This window comes from Piliocolobus tephrosceles, chromosome 4 (genome assembly GCF_002776525.5).
Source record: "Piliocolobus tephrosceles isolate RC106 chromosome 4, ASM277652v3, whole genome shotgun sequence".
NCBI lineage: Eukaryota > Metazoa > Chordata > Mammalia > Primates > Cercopithecidae > Piliocolobus > Piliocolobus tephrosceles.
Genome location: NC_045437.1, coordinates 93,554,468 through 93,567,793, shown reverse-complemented (window position 1 = coordinate 93,567,793; position 13,326 = coordinate 93,554,468). Strand labels below are relative to the sequence as shown.

General features: G+C 40.0%; 1 protein-coding gene across 4 annotated transcripts in view; it reads right to left on the bottom strand.

Annotated features, from left to right (window-relative positions):
• The window catches only part of CAST (calpastatin), a 111,758-nt gene extending 111,552 nt beyond the window's left edge, over positions 1-206 (bottom strand). For 3 of the 4 annotated variants that reach the window (XM_023212203.3, XM_023212197.2, XM_023212198.3), the window contains exon 1: positions 47-206. The gene's annotated coding sequence lies outside the window, so the exon portion shown is untranslated. The remainder of the gene's footprint in view (positions 1-46) is intronic. The other variant, XM_023212202.3, reaches the window with a different exon arrangement.
• Between the last annotated feature and the right edge of the window lie 13,120 nt (positions 207-13,326).

The window sequence follows — 13,326 nt, the reverse complement described above, 5'->3', positions numbered from 1 at the left end:
CCGGGCTCCTGCCCTGTAACTTAACACCCACCGCCCCGGTCCTCACCCGGTGACCCTCCCCGGTCCCAGCACCGCTCGGGTTCCGGTTGGTCAGAAAGAAGGGGTTGGAGGTTACATCGTTCCTCCTTCGATGCCCAGATCTATCTAGCAGTTGTGCAACGAGAGAGCGGGACCCGGGCGTGGCCAGTCTAGGCTTCGACCCTCCTCCCAATAATCCGGAGAAGTAGATACTCTTTCTACATTCTTCTCTGCTTTAGCTATGAGAGTTTACCAACTCAAATCTGGCCCAAGCCTGGACAGTCTAGATAAGGAAGCGGATCATAAAAACAAATTGGTCTGTGTGTGTGCGTGTGTGTGTGTGTGTAAGTGCGTGCACGCGCCTGTATATGTCGTATATGATTTTACTTTGTTTTTTGGCAGTTTCGAATTTAAATAAACTTTTATGGGGAGGAGACCATAGGTTCCAATGCCAACCGGAGAACTTTCCCAAATTGAAACCTTTATTAAATTATTATACTCTTTCTAGAGTCTGGCGAGTTTTGTTTCTAAGCTAGATTGCTTTTGTCTTGGGCTCATCTTAAACAGCACTTCCTGGTTTGGGGCTGGAAGTGAAATTTAACAAGCCCTACTAGGACATGCTTATGTGAGAGACTGTCAGCCTGCAGTCGCTTCTGGTTCACCATCAGGCCTGACAGAAAACCTGTTTGTTACCCTGCAATAGCATCGTCATTTTGGGACTTGGGGTCATCGCTGTCTGCAGTGTTGGGGTTTAGACAGTTGAAGAGAGAGAAGGCAGATTTTTTTTTTTTTTTTTTTTTTTTGAGACCCAGTCTGGCTCTGGCGCCCAGTTTGGAGTGCAGTGGCCCGATCTCTGCTCACTGCAATCTCTGCCTCCCGGGTTCAAGTGATTCTCCTGCCTCAGCCTCCTAAGCAGTTGGGACTACAGGCGCGTCGGCACACTCAGCTAATTTTTTATTTTTATTTATTTATTTATTTGTTTGTTTGTAGAGACGAGGTTTCACCATGTTGGTCAGAGTGGTCTCGAACACCTGACCTCAAGTTATCCGCCCACTGCGGCCTCCTAAAGTGCTGGGATTACAGGCGTGAGTCACTGCACCCGGCCAGAAGGAAATTTTAAGGAGAGATTTGTCATGCTATATGGAGCCTGGCAGAACAGAATTCTGGTTTCCTTTCTACCTCCTCATTTTAGGAATTCTGACTTCTTCCTTAAAGGATAGGCTAGCAGCATTCTTAATTTTGAGGAAGGGGATGGGGGGAGAAGAGGATTTAAATGCATTTCCTCTTAAAGGATTCTACTTACTGTCTGTGTATCTAGCGTTTCAACAAACAGGTGGCACTGCAGGAATTTATACATAAAAATGAAGCAACTTAGATATTGGGACTATGTTCACTCAGGAAAAACAAATGTTTGTTGGCATCGGTTACATTCAGAAAGGAGGGAAAGTATGCCATAAGTCTGAAAACAAGATCTTCTTATGATTGTGACCACACCACTACAGTAATTTAAAAAAACACAAAAGCTGTAGGGGTGAGGTGATAGGCAGCTCCTTCTTCCTGGCCTCCACCCCAGGAACAAGAATGATTTTCTTACTGGGGGGCCTACATGTCCCAGATTCAAGGTTTTAGATCCCTGGAGTACTTTATTCAAACTCTGGAATGGTTTCCACTGACTTGGTGGCATTAAAGTTTGAGGTTATTTTCCAACAGAGTATTTAAAAATTGAGTTTAAACCGGTTATGTATTTCTTGAGAGTATTCTATGTAAAGCATTGTGAAAGGACTAGTAGAAGGAGAGATACAGAGATTAAAAAGATACATTGCCTGCCCTCCAGGGACTGACAGTTTAGCTGAAGTCATATGGCATTTGTAACACATGATTGCTTAGGGATATTGAAAGACATAACAGTGTGTGAATAAGTACAAAGGTGCTTTGGGAGTTTGGGGTTCCACAGGGATTGTATTAACAATAGGAGGGAAAGGAAGAAGGAGGCATGAGCAGGCCGGCTGGCTGGTGAAGTGTGAACAGAAGGAGAAGGGGTGGGGGCACCTGAGGAGATAAAGAGGAACCCACTCACCTGGCTGGAGCTGAGGGTCTATGTTCAGGAGTAAGTAATCGATCTATTCACCAATTCATTGTTCTGCTTATGTGTAGCTACACTGTAATACATGATATATTAGATATCAAGATCTATAAGAGATAATAACCTTAACCTTCAGGCTTAGCTTAAAAGTCAGAACTCACATAAGCAGAACAATTGCTAAACAATGCATTCATGACTATGAGTAAAGAAGAATTTCAAAGAAGTTGAAGACCCTGATGTTTCACTTTCCCTTGTAGCCAGTGAAAAATTATTGGAACTTTGATATCGTGGACCAGCGTTTACTGATTTGGGGAAGCTCCTTTTAAATATAGATGGCTTTGGGGCCAGGCGTGGTGCTCATGCCTGTAATCCTAGCACTTTGGGAGGCTGAGGTGGGCAGAGTGCCCGAGTTCAGGAGTTCGCAACTAGCCTGGGCAACATGATGAAACTCTGTTTCTACTAAAAATACAAAAAACTTAGTTGGGTGTGATGGCGTGAGCCTGTAATCCCAGCTACTCAGGAGGCTGAGGCACGAGAATTGCTTGAACCTGGGAGGCGGAGGTTGCAGTGAGCCAACATCGTCTGACTGCACTCAAGCCTGGGTGACAGAGTGAGACTCTGTTTCAAGAAAAAAAAAAAAATAATTAAATATAAATAAATACTTGGCTTTTGCTACATTATTGTCTGCACATAGGTAATTATTTATTCCTTTATTTGCTCAGAATCAGATGCCTGCTATCGGGAGGTACTGTAGACCTCTTACACTAAAGGACTTTACAATTAGAAGAGACAGACAAGTAAATACAGGCATATCTCATTTTATTGCTCTTTGCTTTATTGCACTTCACAGATACTGTGTTTTTTACAAAATGAAGGCTGTGGCAGCCGAGCCGCAAGCATGTCTATCAGCACCATTTTTCCAACAGCGTATGTGCACTTCATGTCTCTGTGCCACATTTTAGTGATTCTTGCAACACCTTAACCTTTTTCATTACATCTGTTATGTGATCTGTGATCAGAGATCTTTGATGTTGTTACTGTAATTATTTTGGGGTGCCACATACTGCACCGGTAGAAGACAGAGAATTTAATCGATAAATGTTGTGTGTGTTCTGACTGCTCCACCAACTGGCTGTTCTACCTAGGAATCGATTTGCATATACATATATACTTGAAACTGTATTCCTATAAAGAAATAAAGAACAGAGCCAAATAAACACCCAGGTAGATATCACATCGCATTTGCTGGAGACGGCCATATTTTGGCAATACATCATAGTGGGTAAAGCGTAAGGATTTTATATCCACACAACTATGTTTAAATCCCAGCTCTGCCTCTTATGGACTGCATAGCTCTTGTTTAAATCCCAGCTCTGCCTCTTATGGACTGCAAATTACTTAATCGCTTTGAATGTCAGTTCCCTAACCTGTTACCTGTGGATGATAAAGCTGAATACCTGCATCCTAGGGTTATTCTAATGACGGAATAAGGCAGTGTATTGAAGCCCTTGGCACAGTGCCTCATGTGTGATAATTGTGCAATGCATGCTGGTTACAGTTATTAAATTGCATTTATTATTAATAGTCAAAATTTCAACACCCCTGAATGTTCTTTGGACAGGGGCAAAGCATTTTTGGCTGGATCCCCAGTTAGAAGCAACCTCCTGTCCAATCAATGAATGTTGTAGATCTGTTTCCATTCAACCAGCATTCCAGACATTCTCTGGACCATAAAATGAGCCATAGCTGAGCAGTACCCTAGGAAAGCTCTAATCCAGGCCCACATACCTGAGCTGGCAGCCAGAATTCACGGTGATGGGCTCATTCCCATTAATGGGTGCTTTTCCCATTTTTCCATTTCCTTTTCTTTTTCTTTTTTTCTTTTTGGTTTGTTTCTTTTGTGTATGTGCTGATAGACTGGCTGATTATTTGAAACAACTTTAACATTTGTTAGGCCACAAGAAACCAAATTTGGGATGATGTGTGCATGGGAATGAACCCAAAGTACTGCCGTGCTCCTGTCTTGGGATAGGTGCAAGTTCATCATGGCCCCTCAGACCTGGAGGCAACACAGAAAACAGAGTCACAAAATTACATTTTTTTTTTTTTTTTTTTGAGATGGAGTCTCGCTCTGTTGTCCAGGCTGGAGTGCAGTGGCACAATCTTGGCTCACCACAACCTCCGCCTCCCTGGTTCAAGTGATTCTCCTGCCTTGGCCTCCTGAGTAGCTGGGATTACAGGTGCACACCACCATGCCCAGCTAATTTTTGTATTTTTAGTAGAGATGAGGTTTTATCATGTTGGCCAGGCTGGTCTTGAACTCCTGACCTCATGTGATCCACCCGCCTCGGCCTCCCAAAGTGCTGGGATTATAAGTGCGAACCACCGCGCCAAGCCTACAAAATTACATTTTCAGACTAGCAAGTATTTCTCTGGAAATCAAATTATATTTTTGAAATATTGCCACTTTCCACTAACTTTCATTTTCCTCCCAGTCACAAACACCATCTTATGAATTAATTTTCTATATAGAAATTTTAGCAGCCCAAATATCTCTACAGCCAACTGCTTGCTTCAAATACTTACCAAAGCTAGATTAATTTTTTAATGTGCTATTTCTGTCTGGAATGTATCTAGACATAGTCACTCATAGGAATCAATTTTTATTATAAGAATTCTCATATTCCTGTCATAGAGAAGATTTTGAATCAATTATCTTATCCTTTCTATATATCCTAACCTATTCACTCCCACTTAAAAAATTGTCACCTAAATTTTCCCAGGCCTAGTCTTCATTTCCTCCCTCAGCCTGTCTTTTGTCCATTAATAGGTATTTCTTGTATTCTGTCCAGAAGGCATGTAGACTGGGATGATATGCTGAGCAAGCCACATTTCGTTACTATAGAGAAAAAGAAACCACAATTGGTCATCATGGTGACTCACCCTGGGCTTCTACCACCACACCCAAACCACACAATACTGCAAACTCTTTGGTTAGATTTAATGCAGAAAATAAAGCCATCCTGCAAAGCAAGATTTTTCTGTTCCAAGGTATGCCTAAGGTCACCTCTCTGGTGTTTGATTATAAAATAGTATTGATCCTTCTTGTTGCAGATCACTTCACATTACATATTTATTGGTGACAGGTTTGTTTCCACTTTTGTTTCTTTCCCTGCATTTCTGTTTCCAGCTCAGATTATTGTATAAAGAAATGTGCCGTTTCTAAGAGGTTCTTCAATTGCCTGCAAGCCACAGTGTTTTCCTAATTGAGAAAAAATGTCTCTGGATTTAATACTCAAAGTCATTTGGGACACATGCAGAATCTTGATTTGTTTGACTCGATATATAAGAATTCACTAGTTTCTAGAAAGAAGAGTTAAGAGTATGCACTAGGGGCCATTTGGAATATCTGCCCAGCTCACCCCCGTTCCTCCTTGTTTGGAGTAGAATTCCAGATCCCATCAGGGCTCCCCACTGCTCTATCCCTGTCCTCCACAGCCCACAGTTGACTGGACCAGCAGTAGACCTGACTTGAACTGACCCAAATATGCAGGTTTTCTTTCCTCATTGGGAGGTGGGGACTGAGTAATGAAATTAAAATGAAGACAGAGGAAAAAACTTTCTGGGTGCTAAAAACCATAACATGAAGCATGTAGACCTGGGCTTCACTGTGGAAACTGAGCACCCAGAAAGCCAGCCCGCACAGGAAGAAAGAACAGGCCTGCCAGGGAAGCAGAGATGGGAGGAGACAGAAAAAGGCTGAGCTTCCTTACAACCTTCCACTTATGAGCTCCACTCTCTAGTGAGGCCCAGTTGCATTCAAAAGGCTTTGGTTCTGGGAGGTAAGCTATAGCCTTCAAAGTAATCTCCCCTTATTTTTGTTTTAACAGTACAAGTTTTTTTTTTTTTCCTATTATTTATTAACCAAAAGAGTCTCAACCAATTCAGAAAATAAGCAGAATATTCATGGAGTATACAAATTGTTTTTAAGTAAAGTTCTCAGTGATTTTTCTAAATGTTTTTCCCCATGGTCCTCAGTAAGAAATACATTTTACGTTGCAACTAGTACATATAAATGCACATAATTAGAACATGAAGTTTCATGAAACAATTCTGATCTTTATTACCTATGATCAGGTAAAAACAATGAATAATGTGAACTATGTTTTATTAATCTGTAAACACCAAGTGGAAACAAATCCAAAACAAACAATAGGAAATAGTTTATTTAATGCTGCAGCTATGTTTGCCTGTTCGTGTTTATTACAGTATGGGACACATGAAGATGATACCTGCATTTCTGGTGCACTGTTGAGCCAGGTTTTTTTGTTGTTGTTGTTTTAAATGGCTCAAGATTGAAAATCCCAGTTTACACAAATAGGCTCTTGAGAATGTTAACAGTGGCAGCATATTCTGATATTTAACTTCTGTTCTACTTTATTCAAATTTATTTTTTAAACTGTTGATGATGACTCACTAAATGTCATAATCGACCATTGTGCCCACAGTTTGAATAACAGTAAGCCAGAATATATTGTTAAATTGCCTGCTACTAAGATGATCTAAGATAAGACAAATGCATCGCAAGTATCTACATAGATCCTTACTTGATCTCAGATAGCTGTCTTTTTTAAAGCTCTCTAGAGGGGAATCCCAGTTTTTCATTCACTACTGCAGATTATTTGTAACAGTTCTCTTTATGTGGAGAGTCACCTGTATTTGACCACGGACTGCCATTCAAATCCATTTCTTCTTGTCCAGTTTTCAGAGAAGATAAAGAATAGGTACTCTAAAGGTTCTCTTTGCCTGGGTCTACCCTTCTCCCTGCCTTCCCCCGCTTATCCAGAGGAAGCCAGCTTCCCAGCCACACTGGTCTCCCTACTGGACCATGCATGATCCATGCATGCACTTTCCCTTTCCTGCAGTTTTCCATGTTGCTGTTCTTCCGAGAGACATCTCCTATCTGGTTATTTAAATCCTGCACATTCTTCTAGTAGCAGGATGTGTTTACCCACCATCAGGTCTTGCTCCTCACTCTGCTCCACATCTTTTTTGTCCTTTTCTGATCTATATGTCTTGAAAGATTTCTATTCCATATTTATTGATACAGAAAACTATTCATTATCCTGTTAGAAGAACAATGTATTTATAAAATAGCATGAACATTATAGAGCTAAAGATAAAGATAGAGCTATACATCAAGAAATTAACTAGATGTGAGTATTTGGGTAATTCTATTTTGGTTTTATTTTCCCAGTTTACGTTTTCTTAATGTTTCTTATATTTCTTAATGGTTCTTGCAATAAGCACATAGTGTACAATAAAAATAATAAAAGGAAAGTCTTAGCTTTTGAGCTAGCTATGAAGGTCTTTTATCATTTGAGCCCTCCTCAAATTTAACACAAATATACATGATCTTTATTTGTTCTCTTCTCATGTGCTCAGCTTCCACTTCCAAATGTATTGCAATATTCTTGAAAATCCAGATGCCCCTTTTTTGGTTTTTCTTCCTTTTCATTTTCCAATTTTGATGTAACGGCAAGTTATTAATGAACTTACTCTTGATAACATTTGAGTGTAGTAAAGTAAAAGCTTATACTGTGTATGTCTAGAAGATACTTGTGTTATATTTTACTTCCTTCAAACCACTGAAAACTCTGCAAATATTGCTTCTCAGATTAAAACATAACATCAGAGAAAAAGAGAGTGCTTTATTTTTGAAACTGGTAATATACAGTAGCCATGAACACTAGACATGTGAGGTTTTTTTGTTTACATTATGTACCCTACAGTTTGGTTTTCTTAGGAAAAAGATATAGGAAGGAAAATGAGGAAAGCAGTGAAAGTGAAAGAAAGATAAGAAAGAGAATGAAAAAAGAAAATGGGCCAGGTGCGGTGGCTCATATCTGTAATCCCAGCACTTTGGGAGGCCGAGGCAGGCAGATGAAAAGGTCAGGAGTTCGAGACCAGCCTGGCCAATATGGTGAAATCCTGTCTCTACTAAAAGTACAACAAAATTAGCCGAGTGTGGTGGCCCATGCCTGTAATCCCAGCTACTGGGGAGGCTGAGGCAGGAGAATTACTTGAACCCAGGAGGCGCAGGTTGCAGTGAGCTGAGATCGCACCACTGCACTCCAGCTGGGCAAGAGAGTGAGACTCTGTCTTGAAGAAAAGAAAAAAAAAGATAAAGAGAAAGGAGAGATACAAGGGAAGAGAAAAGGGACAGAGGAGGAAGAAGGAAAAGGAAAAAACGATAATTAAGCAACAGGAATGAAAAAGGAGATATGACGTAGTATTTTTAAGGGGAAACAACAAATCTTAGACTAAAACTACCACTAGAAAAATACAAAATAAGACTCATAGTTATTTACTTGTTTATTATTTATTTGTTTATTGCTTTTCAGTCTTTCAAATATTTGAAGATAATTATTTTGGCCCCCAAATTCTTTTTTCTTTTCTTCATAAAGAAGTCAAAATGAAATATTCCTTAGTTTTCTAAATACTGGGTTAAGATACAAGGTAAAGATCTGAGAGAAAAGAAGAAAAAGAAAAGAGCTTTTAAATAATTTTTATTTCATCTATGATTTACCTTTTGCTTACTCTAATCTAGGACTATATATGCATTTTGTAAAACCTCACAGCAATGTTATGAGGTTTTATTTGTACACTTATTTTACAGAGAAGGAGATGGGTGTTTTAAGAGGATAAGACTTCATCCACAGCCGGGAGGTGGCAGAGCCAGATTCCAAAGCCAGGTCTACTAACTACAGTTCCTCTCCAAATTGTTGCCCTTTCTGGAGCAACAACTCAATTGTTCTCTTTTAATCATCTGTTTTTCTAGGTCTCCCAGAACTCTCTAGATGAGACAACGTTTGTTTATTATGAATTTATTATGCGGTTGACTTTGAGAAAAAAAATGTGATTAAAAACACCTGTCTGGCATAACTTCAATACCAGGTTGGGCCTAGCCCTACCCCAAAGCAACGAATCTGGACTGGTTTGTCTACTCAGACCCAGAGCCTCCCTGTGAGGTATGACCCACCCTGGAGATATAGGATAGCTGTGGCACAGAGTAGATATGTCCCCGGAGCCTGTGAGAATATATCAAGGCAATCACTAAACTGTGGAAACACTGCCATTATTTTGGGAGATAATGGCTGTGGGAAACTGAGGCTCAACAGGGACCCTGATGGGTCTCAAGGATTAGGAGACATCCTTCAAGCACTGTGCTGAAACCAAACCAGCTCCTCACAGCAGGTGGGTAAGAGGGTGTGGTCTCAGCTGGTGCCTAGCTACCTCTCCCAAACCTGTTGTCCTGCTGAAAGGGATTATGGTTCCCATGCAGTCTGTGCCCCTTCTGAAGTATGCAGTAGTCAACCTCTGACTGCTGGAGTCCCTGTGACCACCAATTTCTGTTACGAGCTCTGTTTTTCCTGGGATACATCAGATATCACATCTTATATTTTGCATTGTGTCATTTTAACATAGGCAAGATGATCTCATGTGCAAATAACACATCCAAGGGAAATCTTAAAATGAACAAATGGCACATACCTCACTCCCTGAGTGGGTTAGGCCAAATGCTGTGTGTCAGGAGGCTCTGTGACACAGAGCATTTCAGTGGAGGTTTCACAGAGGAGTCACCTAAACATAGGGTTTCCTCTTTGTGGGTGTGCTGTGAGCTGATTAGATGAGTGGCTAAATGTGTAATTAGGTACTGTGGGTTACTCAGCTAGTTTTTCTGTTTATGTCCCTCCTCTAGAGTTTTAACTGAACTCTATTTAGTACTTAGGCTAAAATGGTATTACACCAATTATCTTTGTTTTAAAAAAATCCCTGTGACCCATCAATTCTACATTTTTCCCTAATGTGTGTTATTTTTACACCATGGATATTCTAATTATAGACTCCAAGTAGGAAATCATTTGTAATTATCAAACAAAACAAAGCCAATTATTACAACCTGAGTTGGAAGAGACCTAAGGGTTGGTCTGGACCTCGTTTGCCATGAACTATCTTCTTAGAACCATCCCCAGGAGGTCCTCTGATGCTGCCCTAGTGGCCACTGGCCACTGCATCTGGTGAAGAGCAGGAGTTTTGGATTCAATTGCATATGGATTTGAATCCTAGCTCTGGTCCTTAACAGTGAACTCTTAGGAAGTTTACCGAAGCTCTCTCAGACTCAGTATCTTTGTAAGATGAGCCTACTAATATATACCTTGTAGGGCTGTTACTTTTAAAAACATGTCACAGGGAGATTCTGATTTAATACACAGATTAAATATGTGTGTCTTTATTCCTTCTCTCCCCTGAAACTTCACAGAGAGTAAATGAAATTAAAACAAATAGGAAAGCTCTAAACCCACAGGATAAAGGGCATAGAATAGGAGACAATTACAAACATGATATATCAACACATTTTTGTAAAATGTATAGTAGAAACCAAATTTTACAGAATGGAGAAAGCTACAGCCTGAGAGTCTGCTGGGGAGATACGGACAGAAATGAGCAAGGTCTAATGCCAATTTGAAAGCTCAGGGTTTGGAGGTGGGGCATGGGCTGAAAAGAGAGAGATGGGTGAAAATCTTTACAGATTGCAGTTAGAACCTCAGTCTCTTTCTCCCATTTCACACATCAAGGCAACTACCCCTTCCCAACCTCAGGTGAGATGGGAAGCTTACAAAGAAAAGAACAGTAGAGACAGGATAAGAAAATTATATATCAACTTAAGACATACAACATCTATCCAGTAGGATTTCTGAAAGGACAGCAGAGAAAGCAGAGAAAATACAACCAAGTAATGATGTTTTTAAAAATCAGCATTGACTGATATTAGTACACACACACACACACACACACACACACACACACACACTTCCCTAGGCATATCACTTGTGCTCTGTCCCACTTTAGAATGTCTCAGAGGCTGAAGGGACATCCTCTGCAGTGTTGTGGAGAAACCAAAGTTCTTGTCCCACTACAAGTTGCTGTTCTGCTTCCTAACTAGACAGTGCTTTGTTGCTGAGGAGCCCAGGACACAGTAGATTTTTGTCTGATTTAGATAATTGAGATGGGGAGGCTGGCATCAGCAGCATCATTTCTAGTACTGCTTGGGTCTATTGTTTTATTAGTTCAATTTTTTCTCCAGAATGTCCTTGGAAAGAAAATATCTACCCACACTGTTATCCAAGTTCAATTGTGAGACAGCACAGCAGAAAGACGGATCACAATACATCAGCCAATGAATGCTTCAGTGTCAAGATTGGAAAACAAATTTCCAAACACAATTCTAAATATCTGTTTTGCACTAGTCTGTTGAAAAAAAATCTTTCCTAAACTTTCCCTATCTCCATCTTTAAAAGGATGGTATACATCTGGAAAGCAGTAAAGACTGTTTTAAATAATCTTTTCTTCTTTTCTCCCACCTATCCTCCCACAGATGCACACACATGCTACACACACAATTAAGTGGGTAAGAGGTAGGGAGACAAATTACATATATGGAAAGTACATCTTAGGCCGATGGATAGAGAAAGTGAAGGGGAGAGCTGCAAATTACATAAAATAATTCTGAAAGGAAGATTTTTAGGAGGAAGCATGTTAGAGGACAATTGTCTGATTATTAATACTGGATTTCAAATTCCAAGTTACAACGTATAATTTCTAGATTCAGAAATGAATATATTTACTTCAACAAGTAGGATAATCATCAGGATAAGATAGGCTATACTTCAATAACCAAAAAACCTGAAACCTAAGTGGTTGGTCACATGAAAGCACATTCCTTTTTCATGCAAGGCCCGCTGCAGGCCCAGCAGCTCCCCAAAGCAGCTTGCTTCCACGTGACCCATGCTTTCATCATTAACATCATCATTTCAACCCGAGGCCTCTAACAGGGAAAAGGAAAATGTGTGAAGAATCCTAATTATTTTTCTATGCTTCAAACTGGAAGTGGCCCTCATCCCCGGTACTTCCAGTCCATTGGTCAGAACTAGTTCCAAGGCCCCAGTTTAATTACAAGGGAGTCCAGGAAATTAAAGGGAACACATGGGTATTTGGTGAGCATTAAATATCTCTACCACAGGCTGAAAACTTGGCTACAAAGGGCTGGTTCTGCCACTTCCTCACTGTGTAATTTATTCAATCTCTCTGACTCAGATTCTTCAACTGCATAAAATAGAGATAGAATAATATCTAACTTGTAAGGTTGCTATAAGGATTATGTGAGAATACCCAAGTAAAACTTTTAGAGCAGTGTCTGTCAGAGAGAAAATTTTATGACTGTTAGCTGTCGTATTACCATCATTACAGTATTACCTAACTCACTATATGCACCAAGGATTGACTAATCTTTACTGCCTCTGTGACTTGAAATTTAAATGCAGTTCTAAGAGGAACATGTTACATTTAAGTGGTATTTTACAGTTTGAATGCCAACAATAAACCTGTGATGATGCAAGATGAACATAATTTTCATTTTATTATTTAGGAAAGAGTTCAGAGACTGCTCAATTTACATTGGGTCAAAGTTACATCACTAGTTCTGGTGGAAAACCAGAATCCAGTTCTATGACTCTTTCAACAGACTTATCCATTAGCCCCAGAATGACTGATCAATGGGGAAACCAAGGTGGCAAAGGTGGCTTGATCCAAGGTGGCAGAGGGCCAGAGAGCAGATCAATGAAAGAGAGTTAGAAATCAGGCCCGCTGACTTCAAATATTTACAAGAAGATGATAAACAATGGATCCTGGGAGAGGTTACATTTCCAATGCTTTCTCATTATTCGACTTATGTGAATAACAAAATTCTTTCATGGGAGAAGAACTTTAACCCTGCTTATTAAAAGAAAACATCGGCAATGTCAGACAGATGCCAGGGTCAGGAATACATGTTTGTGTTGACTGTATAATGACAGAAACACAGTAACTTATTGTCCCTGTCAGAAACCAAGGGCTGCAATGGGAGTCTGAGGCTCACTGACGTGAAAAAAGTTGTTTTTAAAACCAATCTAATAGCAAAAGACTGAACCTTTATTAATTTTAAATTCTTTTGGCAATTGTATAAGACTGAACAGCATGAAACTGCCGTCTCTGTAGGTTAAAAACTTTGAATATAGGCAATTTTATATGGCTTGAGCTAACATTTTAAAAAAGACATGTCTTGCCCTATGAGTACCTCTAAAATAGCCATACGTCTACAGAGCTGCAGACTGTTTATGCAACAA